The sequence below is a fragment of the Grampus griseus genome (genome assembly GCF_964374135.1).
Source record: "Grampus griseus genome assembly, chromosome: 13".
NCBI lineage: Eukaryota > Metazoa > Chordata > Mammalia > Artiodactyla > Delphinidae > Grampus > Grampus griseus.
This window is the reverse complement of record NC_139007.1, coordinates 76,861,917-76,877,994: the sequence shown is the minus strand read 5'-3', so window position 1 is coordinate 76,877,994 and position 16,078 is coordinate 76,861,917. Positions and strand designations below refer to the sequence as shown.

General features: G+C 41.8%; 1 protein-coding gene across 1 annotated transcript in view; it reads right to left on the bottom strand.

The window, feature by feature from the left end:
* Positions 1 to 9,302, bottom strand: part of TIAM2 (TIAM Rac1 associated GEF 2) — a 126,804-nt gene extending 117,502 nt beyond the window's left edge. Inside the window, exon 1 of the mRNA XM_082668996.1 lies at positions 9,187 to 9,302. The gene's annotated coding sequence lies outside the window, so the exon portion shown is untranslated. The remainder of the gene's footprint in view (positions 1 to 9,186) is intronic.
* Positions 9,303 to 16,078: the final 6,776 nt, after the last annotated feature.

The window sequence follows — 16,078 nt, the reverse complement described above, 5'->3', positions numbered from 1 at the left end:
AGCACTGCTTACAGAAGTGTTTGTCCAAGGGTTCATGATGCATTGTTGGCTCATGAAATTCATTTAATGATTTAATACCAGTATTTTCAAAGGAACAGAATAGAATAGGAATGGAGCAGAGACTATAAGAAAATAGAGAATTGTATCCCAATAATGGTAAAAATTGTTCTATGACATTAGAATTTTTTGTGTGCTTGTATGTTTGCCTGTATACTGGGTGGTGAAGTAAAATTATATCTCCTTGAGTAACGGTCTGAAAAAAGAACTTGAAAACAATGACTTAGAAAACCGCAAGTAGCAGTTTCATCAGAATGGCACATCCATTCTAATAAGACCCAAGGACAACCCAAGTCTAGAGAGTCTTGAAACATCCAAAGAATCATCACCCAAGGCAAACACTTCAGCTAGAAAGAAGAAGAGCGAGAGAGAAAAGGACTCTCCGTTATTGATGTGCAGTTCTGGGCAACACATGTGACGTCCCCACCCTTCTGCAGGCTACAGATTAAGAGGAACTTTCCTTGGACATTCAGACCCTTCCTATGAAAGTTAAAAATGACCCCATAAAGAAGTCAGCCAAAGAACTGTGTCTTGAGGATGTGTGAGATTCTGCGAGATGGAGACAGAAAAGGACATTCCAAGGAACAGAAAATGGCAATCCAAAGACACGGGCGCTCCAGGACCACTTGCTGAATCCGTATGTGACTGGATCGACAAGTGAACTAAGCAGAGAAAGCCCCCAGCTTGCTCAGGAGAGGTGACAAGGGCAGCAGGGGCTGAGCACAAGTGTCAGGGGTAACGTTGAGAGAGACAAGGAGGAAGAGGTAAGAGGGGAAGGAGGGATGAGGGAGAGGAGGCTGGGGGAGACCTTGCCTGTCCCTGCCCATCACCTTCGCGCCCTCCCCACTGTCCCCAGGAGCACCACACATGAGCCGTCTCCTAGGGACACTCTGGGACACCATCTGGGAAGGAGTCCACAGTAATCAGTAGCTCGAAGCCCAGCGTGGGAGGCAGCATTGGCAAAAGAAGAAAATGTCCTTAGTGTTCGCAGAAACTTGGGAACTGATGTGAAATAAGAGTTCCACTCACCAACTCAACTTGAATTTCCGCAGACCCGCCTATACATCCACCCGTGTGCTGGGCACTGGAGAGAAACAAGAGTGATATATGATCTGATCCCTTCCCCAGAGGGGCTTATCAGCTTGTGTAGGAAGGGGGAGCAATGATTAACAGGAAACATTTGCAGAATCAATAAGCGAGTTTACAACAACTTTAACAGCATTGAGTTTATGAGAGACGTGGTGAGACCAACAGTCCCACAAATATTACTGGTATGTTTCTGGAATGTCAGTGAGTTGAGAGGCCCAGCTACCTCTGAGCCATCACAGAAACTGAAAATATTTCAGGGGTTTTTTAAAAATCAACTTTTCAATAAAAATTACAGAACTAACATAGTCTAAAATAAAACCATCCATGTAAAGATAAAACTTTATTTTTCTTTCAAAAATTATCAAAATGCATCTCATCCATTTTCATCCCTGCTCTTTCTAACACAGTAGCACGGAAATTTTTTTTTTTTTTTAAGTATCAAATGTTGGCACTTCCCTGGTGGCACAGTGGTTAAGAATCCACCTGCCAATGCAAGGAACACAGGTTCGAGCCCTGGTCCGGGAAGACCCACAAGCCGCAGAGCAACTAAGCCCATGCACCACAACTACTGAGCCTGCACTCAAGAGCCACAGCTACCGAGCCCCACGCGCCACAACTACTGAAGCTCGTGTGCTTAGAGCCCATGCTCCGCAACAAGAGAAGCCACCGCAATGAGAAGCCTGCGCACCGCAATGAAGAGTAGCCCCGGCTCGCCGCAACTAGAGAAAGCCCGCGCACAGCAACAAAGACCCAACACAGGCAAAAATTAATTAATTAATTAAATAAAAATAAATTTATTAAAAAAAAATCGCTGCCATTAAAAAAATATATATATCAAATGTTGAGTCCCACTCTGCATTTTCTCCCAAGTGTACTTCAAGTCTCATCCACAATTTGGCCAACAGCCTGGTCTCTGCAGACCTCATACTGCTTTGGTGACGGCCGGAACCAAAGATGCACAAGATTCAACATGGTCAGCATGACTTTTAAATAACCCTCGTTTGTAACCTGGGATTCAAAATGGTTTGCATGACTTTTAAATAACCTCTCTTTTTTAACTTTTAGGAACATGAGCCATTCCACAACAAGCGAGTTCAGACATGGGTAGGCACCTCCCAAGCTTCACACCAAGAGGAAAACAGAAGACCATGCATCGGAATCCCAGGCTATAACCACATGGCTTCTCACGGGCTCGGAGACCTGTCTGTAAGGCACGTGCTTCAGTAACTCAGAAGCAGGCATCGCACTCCTAAACCTCAGTCGTGTTCCGTGAACAAAATATACCGCGGTCACTGCACCAGGTTATTCTTAGCAAAGTATTTCTTCACTGTATACTGTTCCATTTAAGTTAAAAAATGAACAGGCTTAAAGCACACATTTTTCCCCTCATTTAAACAGGGGCTTTCCTCACCCTCATAAATGTGTAACTATTTTCCTTCCATTCGGCTTGTAGCCTGATTGAAGCCTTCATTTCTATAGGTCTACGTCTTAAAGCCACAATGTAAGTTGTTCTTGGGCCTGAAGGTAAAATTAAACCAATCACTGCTGAACTTTTCCATAAATCATACATTATTCAAAATAAACCTGATTAGATTTTAGCTAGTAACTTTACAGAAACTTTCAGGGGAAAAAAGAAAAGAATAGCATTAGTACGTATAGTTTAAATTTCATAATTTACAGGAATTGAAAAGTGTTGATATCTCAAGTAGATGGGCATGCAGAGAGACAGGGAAGGATTTAATATGTCCTGAGATGCTGTGTGCCAGGGCTACCCAGGGCACAAGAACCCCAAGAGCTTAGCTAATCATCCCTGTTTTATAGGAAAGGAAATGTTAGCCTCCAGGGATTAAATAATTTGACCAAGATCCTGAAGGGGCAAAGGTAGAAATCCAACCTGGATTTCTTTAATTTTTAACAATTTTAAATGTTTCTGTGCTTTTTAAACCTGAAAACATCCCGTATCTTTTTTTAAAAAGTACAATCTAACTTTCAGTTTCCTCCTTCAGAAGAATGATTGGGAGCCATGCCCCTTTCATAAATACCTTTCCCCAGCGGTATCCGTTCTCCAAGCAGCAAAGGCTTCCACAGCTGGGGACGGGAACATGATAAAATGAAAAACTGCAATTTTAAGTTAACTAAGGAGCCGGAAGTTTAAAATGTAGTTATTCTGTTCTGCTGCTTTGCAACAACACTGCACAAATGAGAGCTTTTTTTTCTTGATAGTTTAAGCTACATGGTCATTATTCTAAGTATCAAGACCATAGAATAACCAAGGGGAATCTTCCTGAAGTTTCCATTTCATCTAATGCTAAGTAATTTAAACACTGTTGCCATAATAAAGAAACATAGATCACAAAGTAAAATATAAAATTTACATTTTGAGCTAAAACACAGGCAGTCAATGATACTTAGCATTTACATTAGGTTGCTTTAGCTACCTCATCGGGTATCCTAAGGAGGATATACTTCCATTGAATAATGGGACAAATGTTTCCTGAGCAACTAGTCTGTGCTAGAACTGTTCTGGGCCCTGGGATACAGCAATAAATACACCTTCCCCCCCAAAAAAAAATTCCTTTCGTGGAGCTTATATTATAGTGGGGAGACTGAACGATAAACCAAGAAGGTAAGTAAATTATATATTAGAAGGCGATTAAGTACTTTAGCAAAAAAATAAAGGGGGAAGGGGGAAATAGGCAATGTCGGGAGAGGGAGCTATAGGTCTAGAAAGCGGAGCAGAGAAGTCCTCATGACTCGTGACATTTAAGCAAGGACTTGCTGGAGGGGAGAACATGTGGATTCTGGGGAAAGAAAAAGCCTCTGAAGCAGAGGACAGAAGGTACAAATGCCCAGATTGGTGGACAGGCAGGAAGTCAGCTCGGCTAGAGCAGGAGCCGTCGGAGGGGACAAGGAACCAGAGGGCGCAGCCCGAAGGGACACTGTATGGGCTCTGGCTTTCACACTGAGATGGCAAGTCATGATTAGAGGGCTGTGAATAGAGACGGCTCATCATGGGGCATATTTCAAGAGGATCCCTGCAGCTGCCCTGAGGATCTGGACTGCTGGCAGCAAGGGGGAAGCCAGGGCCTGTTGGGCTGGGAGGATAATTCACATGAGAGGTGATGTGGATGGGACTCCGGTGGGAGGGTTAGGAGTCTGGAGACAGGTGAAGGGAGAGCCAACAGGAGTCTCAGGTGGTTGGGAGTGAGCGGTGACAGGTCAAGGACGACACCGCGATGCTCAGACCAAGCCCCTGGGAGAATGGGAAGGGCAGAGCAGAGCGGGCTTGGGAGGAAGAGAAGGGGGTGGGGTCTGCTTTTATCAGGTGGGAGATGCCCACTGGACATCAAGGTGGCAACGCTGAGTAGACACTGGGATTTAGGAGCCTAGAGTTCCAGGGAGAGATGGGCCTGAGGTACAAATTTTCTATCACCCACGTGAAGATGGTATTTAAAACATACACTGGATGAGCCCCCCGAGGGAATAAGTAAACAAAGGGAAGAGAAGAGGCCCAAAGAGGCCCGGTAGTGCTCCAACACCAAGAGGCCAAGAAATAAGGAGAAACAGGAAGAGCGGTCGGTCAGTGGATCCAATTAAGAGGAAACCAAGAAAATACGTTGCTGACAAAGCCAACTGAAAACAGGCTTTTCAGGGAGGAGATCATGAGCAAGGACCAAATGCTTCTGGGAGTTCATGTAACAAGGACTGAGAACAGAGCCCCAGACTCAGCACCGTGCAGGCTACCGGTGAACTTGACCGGAGCAGAGTCCAGGTGGAGGAAGCTGGGCTGGAGTGAGTCTGAGGTCCATGAAATTGAAGATGGTGAATAGAGATAACTCGTCAAGGAGTTTTACTGTAAAGAAGGGAGAATCAGGCGGTAGGAATGTAAAAGAAGTGTGTGTGTGTGCGTGTGTGCGTGTGTGCGTGTGTAAATCCGAGAATTTGATGTGGCAGGAGAGAGAGGGTAAATTCTGGTGTTGTCCTTTATTAGCCAAAGGGGAAGGAGGCTTCTCCCCAAGCCTGTTCATGCACCAGAGGGGGAACTGGCCCTAGAGCCACGACGCTCTATTAGAGAAACTTCAGAAAAGCATCTGAGAACTAATAATAAACACATGAGGTAAGGCACCAGGACAAAAGGGTATCGACTCTAGTAAGGAACTTTTTGGCAAATTATTTCTCACTGTGCCTTCTTATAATTTCCAGTTTTTTTCCTCTCTAGGTCACATGTAGGGTAGAAAAAGTAAGTCAAGGTTTTTGCTATGTTCCGGTTACTTCTGGGTTTGGGAGTTGTTTTGTATTTAACTTTTGATTAATTTGTGATCAATTGTCAATGGAATCTATATGTATATACATGTATGTGACTCTGTGTGTGTGTCTGTGTTCCATGAATGGGGGTACGCTTTTCGTGAAGCTCTTTACTCTCTATTACCTTTGATATCTTGGTTTTTCTTGGCTTATGTCTGTCTGTGAACAATGCTGCCTTTCACTTGTCACTCTACCTTCCAGGAGTGGTTACAGATGACTTGAAAACAAATCTATTTTCATTCTCTCCACTCAGAGTTTCTTTTCATTGGCTTTCAATGGTATGGACGTTTAGCTTTTGTCTTTCCCAGCCCATACACTCCGCATCTCTTTAGCCCTTCACATCTCAGCAATCCTACTCAATTCTGCAACTAGAGATGTGTCAAGGTCAAGTACAAAAACAGGATGGGGATTATAATTTCTTTCCAGTGTTGTCCTAAAGACACCCAGGATTTCTAAACCTTTATTTAAGTTTTAGGAACACCCTGGACCAACTTCATCCCAACACTACCTGCAGCACTTATCACATCCCTTTCCTAGAACAAAATGATTACTTAGTCTATCACTTTATATGTAAAGTTTATTTTTCCAAAAGGGCCTTACATTACCTTGGCACCAAAGCTAAAGTCCATCTGCTGTCTTCTGTTCCCTTCCAGAGCCTCTCGTCAGGCACAGAACTAATGAAAACGTCAGTCTTCTATTAGAGTGGGATCATGGGGAAAAAAACCTCTCAATATAAGGCCACAAAGAGGGACAGATTGACAGATGAAGTCTAGCCAAAGCTGCCTTATCATACAGGTTAACACATGGGCACCTAACTCTCTCTCTGGCAATAGTCAATGGGAATGATGACCATCGACTGAGTGTACAGCTTTGAACTTCATTAGGATCCAAGAAAAACAAAAGTCTTTGTCTTGTCTCTGACTAGAGCTTTAGGCCTGTCTGGTTTGGTAAGTAAGTAAGTATGTAAGTCAATGAAAGGAAGGAAGGAAAGAAGGGAGGGAGAGAGAGAGGGAGGGAGGGACAGAGGAAAACGGGTACGTATGTGTCAATTTATATCAGAGGGGCTTCCCTGGTGGCGCAGTGGTTGAGAGTCCGCCTGCCAATGCAGGGGACACAGGTTCGTGCCCCGGTCCGGGAAGATCCCACATGCCGCGGAGCGGCTGGGACCGTGGGCCATGGCCGCTGAGTCTGCGCATCCAGAGCCTATGCTCCACAACGGGAGAGGCCACAACAGTGAGAGGTCCGCGTATCACAAAAAAAAAAAAAAAAAAAAAGATAAACCAGAATGAGCCAAAGTATTCCCAATTAAAGAGACAGGTAGTGTAGGGAAAGACCAACAAGATAACTGGTATCACATCCCAGCCCAGCAGCCAACCATCTTGGTAACTTTGGACATGCCATTTCATTTCTGTAGGTTTTCAGTTTTCCCATTTGAAAGATTGCCTAAGGTCCCTTTTCCACTCTACAACACTACAGACTATAAATAGCTGACAATAGAGTGTACCATGTATTCCTGGGATACTGACATTAACACCTCCTAGCATTTGGGAGTCCATCTGAGATAGAACTGAATAATCAAAAGACACTCAACCCACCATTACTAAAATTCAAACTGTTATAAACACAATGTTTAGAACCTTTCTGTGTCAACAGCCAGAAATTCAGGTTTATCAACTACTATTATTTCTTTTCCCTGTCTCTAATATTATTGCTATTTATTTTGAGTCCATACCTTTATCTAATTTTTTTTTTTTTTAGTTTCTCCAGTAAAACCATTTTATCTTGTTCCTTATTTAAGGAACACAATTTCAAATGACAAATGCAAATTATTATTTATTTATTTATACTTATTATTACTCCCCTTTTAAGGGATCTCAGTAATGGAGTTTATTATCTTTATGTAAGTGAGTCTTACAAAGTGCGCTAAACCTGAAGGCACAGACAGACACAGAAAGGGGCCCCGTTAGGTATTTAAGGAGTGTGAGCTTTTCCCTCTAGGCTTCTCTCCGTGTTGTTTCCACATTCATTCGAGAGCTGTTGAACAGGAAGAGGTTGCAGGGACCCTACGCTAACTTTATACTTCTGGAAAAGGGAATATGGCTCTTCTCGAACACAGTCTTGGACCACCAAGACAGAATCATCTGCTCTACTTAGTGGCTAAGTGAAGGACCACTTCAGAAGGATAATCTCTTGGCAAGGAGCCCAGCCCTTATCTCGCACTTCTGGGCCTCCTAGATCAGGCCTGGGGTAAGAAGAAGGCTTTGCAAGTCACTCCCTCTGCACTGAAGTATTGAAAGAAAGGTGTTATCTACTTGCATTCAAAACACCATGTCAGTATGGAGTGGAGTCAGAAGGTTCTTCAACAGACTTCAGTTTCTGTCTACAAGCTCTGGTGAAAATCAAAGTGGCTGACATGTGTTAATGCGACTACACAAGAAGACAGGTGGGGCTTGCTCTGTCCCTGCTCTACGTGGCTGCCGGCTCTGTCACAGCAGCAATTTCTACTTTCAAAGGAAGAGCAAGAAATAAAACACTACCAGCATTTCTATTAATTCTAACCTACCTGGACAGCACTCACATTCCTCCATCCCTAAAAGACATTTCTGTAAAGGAAGACACACACTGAAGAGGCACACACATCACCCACCTTAAAATAACTCATAACCTCATTCAGCTGAAAGTAAGTACAAAACTTAGAATCCCTAAGTATGACGGAGGGCCACAGTGAAACGCTGAGACGTGTTAGGGAAAACTCTAGCAGCTGTTCTTCAGTACACTTACTTTCCAGAAATCCTATAAATAATCTTCCAAGTTACAATGACTGCAAGAAAGCTTCCTATTTCTGTCTCTCCACCTACCAATTTTCCGAGAATTACATGCTTGGCCAAATTAACATAAAGCTGAGGGAAGTGCTCTGCCGGGGCCAGGTCCCTCAGTCTTTGCTGATAAACTCAGCGCTCAGACAGACGCCTAATGAATGAGCCGCCCCTGAGGGGTTATAACATGAATCAATCATCCTACTTAAATAAAGTGCTCCCTGCCACCGCCACCCCCCCCCCGCCACACACACACACACACACACACACACACACACACACACACACACACACACACACACACACACACACACACACACACACACACACGACGAAGGATTCCCTTTCTTTCTCAGAAAGTTGGAGACAAAAGTTAAGGATAAACGTGAATAAAGAGTGAACATCAAATTACAAGCCGAAACTCTTAAACCAAGGAGCTCACTCAGCTCAAAAGTAAGGCCTGAGCAAGTTACATAATGAGCAGGAAACTATAAAATATAATCTCTGCGCACATTTTCATTTCCCTTCGTGCCCTGAAAGAATTAACTGGGAAAGATAAGGTCATGGTCATCAGTGCTTTCACGTGGTCAGACTGAGAAATAGCACTTTCCTGAGATAGCAGGAAAAATAAATCCATACAACATATACCATCAGCTTTGGGAGAGAGTTAATTAGTTAAAACGGGATGGGCAGCTGTGATAAAGCACTAATAGGTGTGTGAAAGCATACAGACACTCAACGTGAAAGGGACTGTTCCCTCATGCACACCAACGTGGGCAGCCCAAGTACAAAATAATGGAAAACAAAATTCAGCACATAACGACGTTACCAAAAGGAACATTTCAAGAAACACAGATATCTCACATATAACATGAAGTCTCAACTGCAAAAGGGGGAAAATAAACTTTTATACCCTTACCTTTGCCAGAACTTTGGACGTAGCCAGTTCTTCTCAGGCTCTTTTAATTAGTCCACCAAGTTTCCCAGAGTCAAGGTCTATATACACATCTGTGGACTCCCTCTTCTTCCTGCCCATGGTAAGGCAGGAAACAACGTCTAACACTTCAAATGCTCGGCCGTTAAGAGCTAAAAACAGATCCTGTGCAATGCTGGATATATTTTTGTCTGCTAGCTACACACCCTCATCATGTTCAATTTTTTCCATTGGTGGAGGAGTATGATGCAGACTTAACCAGAAAGTGGTTTTCCATGGGCTGCCGGCAGCGATTAGGCAGGACAGCCTGCCGTCAGGGCCTCGGCTCGCCCATGACTGCGCTGCTGTTGGCCTCACATTCCAGAATTACCACCAAAGTTCCATAGGAACGCGCCTCCAGAGTTTGCTGAATAAAGGTTTACTCACTTGAAGGGAACCTCAGCTGTTTTTTTAAGCCTTTTCAGCAGGAAGAATACACACCTACCATCCTTGTGTTTCCAGCGGTAGTAAACATTCTGTCTCCAAAACCACAGCTGGAATGTGATGGTCATAAAAACCCTGCCTCAAGAGCAGCCCTTCAGAATAATTTTGTGATTTGCAAAATAGCGGGTGTATACTTAACTCTGTGTGCCTTGCTGGAGTTACTTCGTTTTTCAGTGAAGTAGCAGTGCCCTACAGTGCCCTATGCTGGAAGGCCCTGTTATCTCAAAGGGTCACTATTTTCTCAAAAATTAACATGGAATTGTTAAAAAAAAAAAAAAAAAAGGGATAGACCAGAGGTTTAAGGGTTAAGTCTTGCTGTACCTTTTGATGAAAGACCTTCCATTTAAAGTATGCCCAAAAGATAAAGCAACATTTTCAGATCATTTTATATTAGTTACTGGGGATGGAGGGGTTGCCAAATGGGAAAACAAGGTTACATCTGTGGAGCAGATTTTCAATTTTAATTTGTTTCAATTTTTGAAATCATAGTCCATAGAAGAAAACAGTTTAAGCAGAAGTTTCCAAGTTATCCTGGACAAACACATGGCAAGAGTTTTTTAAGAAAATAACTTTTCATTAAAAAATGTGAATGGCTCTATACATGCAACAGACAAGATTCTTACATAATATTAAAGACAAGATTCTAGTTTAGACATATAAGCTTTTAATTCCTTATCTTGCATGAAAAATGAATACATATGTACACATGCATAATCTATACATACAGGTACACACATGTGCAAACAGAATGTTGTTTCCATCTAGTTTCCATGTAGTTAATACATGCTTGAAAATACACTTTCTAATCTTAGTTGACAAATAATAAGGGCCATTACCTAAGATCATCAGCCCAATAGTTATAAAAAGTATTCTAACCTCCACAGAAACTTAAATTAGTGAACATAGAACCAAGGAATTTTTAGTGCTGGTGGAGAAAAACTGAAAAATTCCTTGCTCCAAGCCCCTCAGTTAGCAAATCAGAAACGAGGCTTTAAGTGACATGCCCAAGGTCAGCAGCAGGCAGCAGATTCAGGACCTGCCACCCAAGTAGCCACAACCCCTGGGACTGAAGTCAGAAGGTTGCCAGGGAAGCCAAGTCACATAACAGAAAACATGGGAATTCCCAAAATGTTAATTTGACGTGTGTCTGTATTTAAAAATTCTCTGGGTAAATACAGAAGAAGCAAGGATGCTGTTTAAGTCACTTAGCTCCTATTCTTTTAGATCCAGCACCATCATTTCTGTTACCAAAAAAATTAAGTAAAAGAAAATATCAGCCAGCATAAAACAAGCATATGTCTTCCAAACAACCTCAAGACAGAAGAACAGCCCCTTGATGTGAAGGAGAAGAGGGGAATTATGTCAGAAAGAAGAAGGAAGTTTTAAAGAGATATGTTTCTGAGGGTGGAAAAAGTATCAGAAGAACAATTAATTGCGTGGAAACACTTGCACATCCCTATTATTCTTAAGACAATTCTGACCTTTTGATACATTTTACACGTAGATTGCTCTAAGCCAGAACTACCCAGAAGACTGACTTATCTCTGACATTCCTCAGACACTTCCAATGGGTTTGCATTGCCTGGCTCCATTTTTTATCACTGAGGTCACCCAAATAACTTTAGTTCTACAAATTTATAGAGTCACTTGGGGTTTCAAACTATGTCAGATTTTTCAAGTTCTTTAGACTTTGTCCAACTACAGCAAAATACTCTCAATTTAGTACTCCATCCTAAAATTACAAAACCCAGCATATTTCCACATCATAAAACCTAGACTTTATCTCTCTAATGCCTCACTCTGACATAATAATATAACTGGACATATGCATTATCAGGCATCTAAAACTGAATTCCTTGGCAAAGATCTCTGAGCATTATGTAAATTACTACTTAAGAAGTATTCTGTCCTCAAACACACCATGCAAAATGACACATGTAAAAGCAAATACAGCAAAATGTTAACAATTACAGAATTCACGTGGTGGGTTTATTGTTCACTATACAATTCTTTGGACTTTTCTGTATTTTTGCAAATTTTCTTAATAAAAGATTGGGGGGGAGATTGGGATTGACATATATATACTAACATGTACAAAATAGATAACTAATAAGAACCCGCTGTATAAAAAAAGTTTTGCAGGGCGGAAATTGAGACACAGATGTAGAGAACAAACGTATGGACACCAAGGGGGGAAAGCGGCAGCAGGTGGGGATGGTGGTGTGATGAATTGGGAGATTGGGATTGACATGGATACAGTGGTGTGGATAAAATGGATGACTAATAAGAACCTGCTGTATAAAACAGTAAATAAAAGAAAAAAAAGATACATGCACCCCAATGTTCATTGCAGCACTATTTACAGTAGCTAAGTCATGGAAACAACCTAAATGTCCATCAACAGATGAATGGATGAAGAAGATGTGGTCCATTTATACAAGGGAATATTACTCAGCCGTAAAAAAGAATGAAATAACACCATCTGCAGCAACATGGATGGACCTAGAGATTACCAGACTAGGTGAAGTAAGTCAGACAGACAAAGACAAATATCCTATGATATCCCTCATATGTGGAATCTGATTTTTTAAAATGATACAAATGAACTTATTTACAAAACAGAAACAGACTTGCAGATATCGAAAACAAACTTATGGTTACCAAAGGGGAAACATGGGGCAGGGGGAGGGATAAATCAGGAGCTTGGAATGAACATACACACACTACTATATATAAGACAGATAACCGACAAGGACCTACATAGCACAGGGAACTCTACTCAATATTCTGTGATAACCTATATGACAAAAGAATCTAAAAAAGACTGAATATATGTATATGTATAACTGAACAACTATACTCCAATAAAATTTAAAAGAAAAAGAGTGAAGCCATATATAGCTGAGACCACTCCTTTTTTGTTTATTTATGTGTTTGTTTGTTTATTTATTTATTTTTGGCTGCATTGGGTCTTCTTTGCTGCGCGCAGGCTTTCTCTAGTTGTGGAGAGCAGGGGCTACTCTTCGTGGTGGTGTGCAGGCTTCTCACTGCAGTGTCTTCTCTTGTTGTGGAGCATGGGCTCTAGGCACGCGGGCTCAGTAGTTGTGGTGCACGGGGCTTAGTTGCTCCACAGCATGTGGGATCTTCCCGGACCAGGGCTCTAACCCATGTCCCCTGCATTGGCAGGTGGATTCTTAACCACTGCACCACCAGTGAAGTCCCAAGCATCATTCTTTTTTTTTTTTTTTTTTTTTTTTCTGTACGCGGGCCTCTCACTGCTGTGGCCTCTCCCGTCATGGAGCACAGGCTCCGGACACGCAGGCTCAGCAGCCATGGCTCACGGGCCCAGCCGCTCCGCGGCATGTGGGATCCTCCCAGACCGGGGAACGAACCTGTGTCCCCTGCATCGGCAGGCAGACTCTCAACCACTGCGCCACCAGGGAAGCCCCCAAGCGTCATTCTTTACTGACAATCTACAGTCAATTCTAAGGGCTTCATCTGGATATATATATAGATACACACACACATATATGTAAAATATAATAGTAATAATAAATAAAGGCTAAAAACATAAATTACTTTTACCCAAACAGCATTCCAAAAGATCAAATAATCTCTCACAAATATAAACATCCACCTTTGAGGAAGTTACACAAATGAGTGAAAAACTCCACAACACGCTCATGTGCTGAAAGAGCTTTTAGTTTGCTGCTGATGGAAAAGCAATACTTCAAATAACGTGGGCTGAAAAAAACACGGAACTTGAGTAATGTCATTGCAAAAATGTCCTAGATGAAGGCAATACCAGAAGAAAATGAAACCTGCAAAATATTCATGTGAAAACCCTAAAATCCGAAGAAATATTACTTGGGGAGGTGACTTTTCTCCCCACTTCATCAAAAGGCACAATCTAGTTGTGTCTAGGCACAAGTCTGTTTCTAAAACCAAATGCTTCTGAATTAGACCAGAGACAAGTGAAAGCATGCATGGTTGGCCTTCATATCCAAACTGCCGTGAAGGTTTCACCTCCCATGTGTGACACTGAAAACCCACACAAATGTACAACTGACACGTGCAATTCATTTGCTACCCAGTCATTGTTCCCTGGGAGCCAGCAAAACAGCTCAGGGCCCAGCCATTAGAGTCCCTCTGCCCTGACCTCAGACCCCACTGTGTGATACTGGACACATCACTTAACTTAGCTTCTCAATCTACAAAATGGGGATAATATTACCTACCTCACAGAGCTGCTGTAAGGATTAAGTAAAATAATACACATTGATTGTTTAACACAGTGCCTGTCTGAGAATGCAAACTCCATAAAGCAGAGATCTTGTTAAAAGTGTCTACGGTTACGTCTAGTCCTTTAAAATGTGACTGGCACATGATGAATACCCAATACGTATCCACTGAGTCAGTGAATGAATGAGGGGGAGATGACAGTGATGATGGTAGTGGGGATGAACATGCAAAGAAAAGAGCATCTGGGAATTCCCTGGTGGCCCAGTGCTTAGGACACTGTGCTTTCACTGCCGAGGGCCCAGGTTCAATCCCTGGTCGGGGAACTAAGATCCTGCAAGCCGCACAAAGCAGCCAAATAAATAAATAATTTAAATAAAATTATTAAAAAGAAAAGAGAATGTGGTGCAGTCTATGTCTTTGTGTCGGAAGCCTCTAAAACCCCTTTATTTAAAATAAGCCACCCACAAGTTCTCAATGCCCACTGAGCACAACTTTCAGAGTTTCCACTTGAAATTCCCCAGTGGTTCTCCTGTAGCGTTTCCCGTTCCAGGATGCTTCGGCCTCAAGAAGATGCCTGAGCGGCCCACGGCCGTGCATCTTTAAAATCAGTTGACTTTAAGATCATTCAAAATGTAACGCTAGCATGGTACACACTGCTTTAAAACCACAGCTTCACAAATGTTGATTAAGAGGAAAATAGAGGGCTTCCCTGGTGGCACAGTGGTTGAGAATCTGCCTGCTAATGCAGGGGACACGGGTTCGAGCCCTGGTCCGGGAGGATCCCACATGCGGTGCAGCAACGAGGCCTGTGAGCCACAACTACTGAGCCTGCGCGTCTGGAGCCTGTGCTCCGCAACAAGAGAGGCCGCGATAGTGAGAGGCCCGCGCACCGCGATGAAGAGTGGCCCCTGCTCGCCACAACTAGAGAAAGCCCTCGCACAGAAACGAAGATCCAACACGGCAAAAATTAATTAATTAATTAATAAACTCCTACCCCCAACATCTTCTAAATAAATAAATAAATAAAAAGAAGAAAACAGAGCGCCCCCATAGAATCAATGGAACACTTAGTATTTATTAAGTGAGAACAAAATAAAGACCAAAATGAATTTTTAACTTTTTAAAAGCAAACTGGAGGCGCCTACAAAATTAATAGTCAATTTTGAGATGCTTCAAAATGCAATACTGGGGGGTGGGAGGGAGGTCCAAGAGGGAGGGGATATAGGGATAGAAAAATATATATCCAATACTAGCATGGTATGTATTGCTTTAAAACCACAACGAATCTAAATTTCATAATACAATCTTTTTCTAAGCATTTTAAAGGCACCAAATGTGCAAAAGAAAATTTTAATGGAGACAATTATCATGAAAATGAGAGATTTCATGGTGTAAATGTTTATAAAGTCCAAATGGTACCTTACATTCCATAACAAGCTAGCTCTGATAATTTAACCAAATGACCAGTTAATTACTTTTGTAAGAATGAGCAAATATTAAGTGATGTAAAAATTAAGATTTAAAACAAATTCTTAAAAAAAGTTTTCCTTTAAAAGGCTTTTTTCTGTAAGTCCTTATATCCAAATTAAATACTGACAATTAACAGTTATGACAATGTGTCAAATGCTAAAATTTGAAATTAAATAGAATGCTTTATAATAAGGAACAGGTAAAATTTTTATATAAATGACAAAATCTGTATTAATAATCATGCTACCAAAAATAAAACTACAAAATGAGTTTCAGCTAAGGTAAAATAAAAAAAATTTAGCAGAAAAAAATCATTTAGGAATGATGCTTGCAAAATCCTGGCTTATAAATATTAACCACTAGACACATCTGTTTACATTTTTGAAGGGTTATCTCAGAATGTTTAAGAAAGTACAAGTAATCTGCCCAGAATTAAATGTAATTAAGGAGCGTTATATTCTGCCTCTCACTCCACTCACAGTATTTTCTTTTTAGGGACTGAAGTGAAACTGTTTTAGCTGAAAGGTTCCTAATCAGTTTAATTCAGAGAATAACTGAATCTGAGTTTTTGAAGAGACTGTGCAGGTCATCTATCGAGCCTGGTCTTGCTTCTAATTTGAGGACCGCCTCCAGTATCCTGACAGATGGGCCCATCTCTTCTCCCTAAATACATGGAGTGATG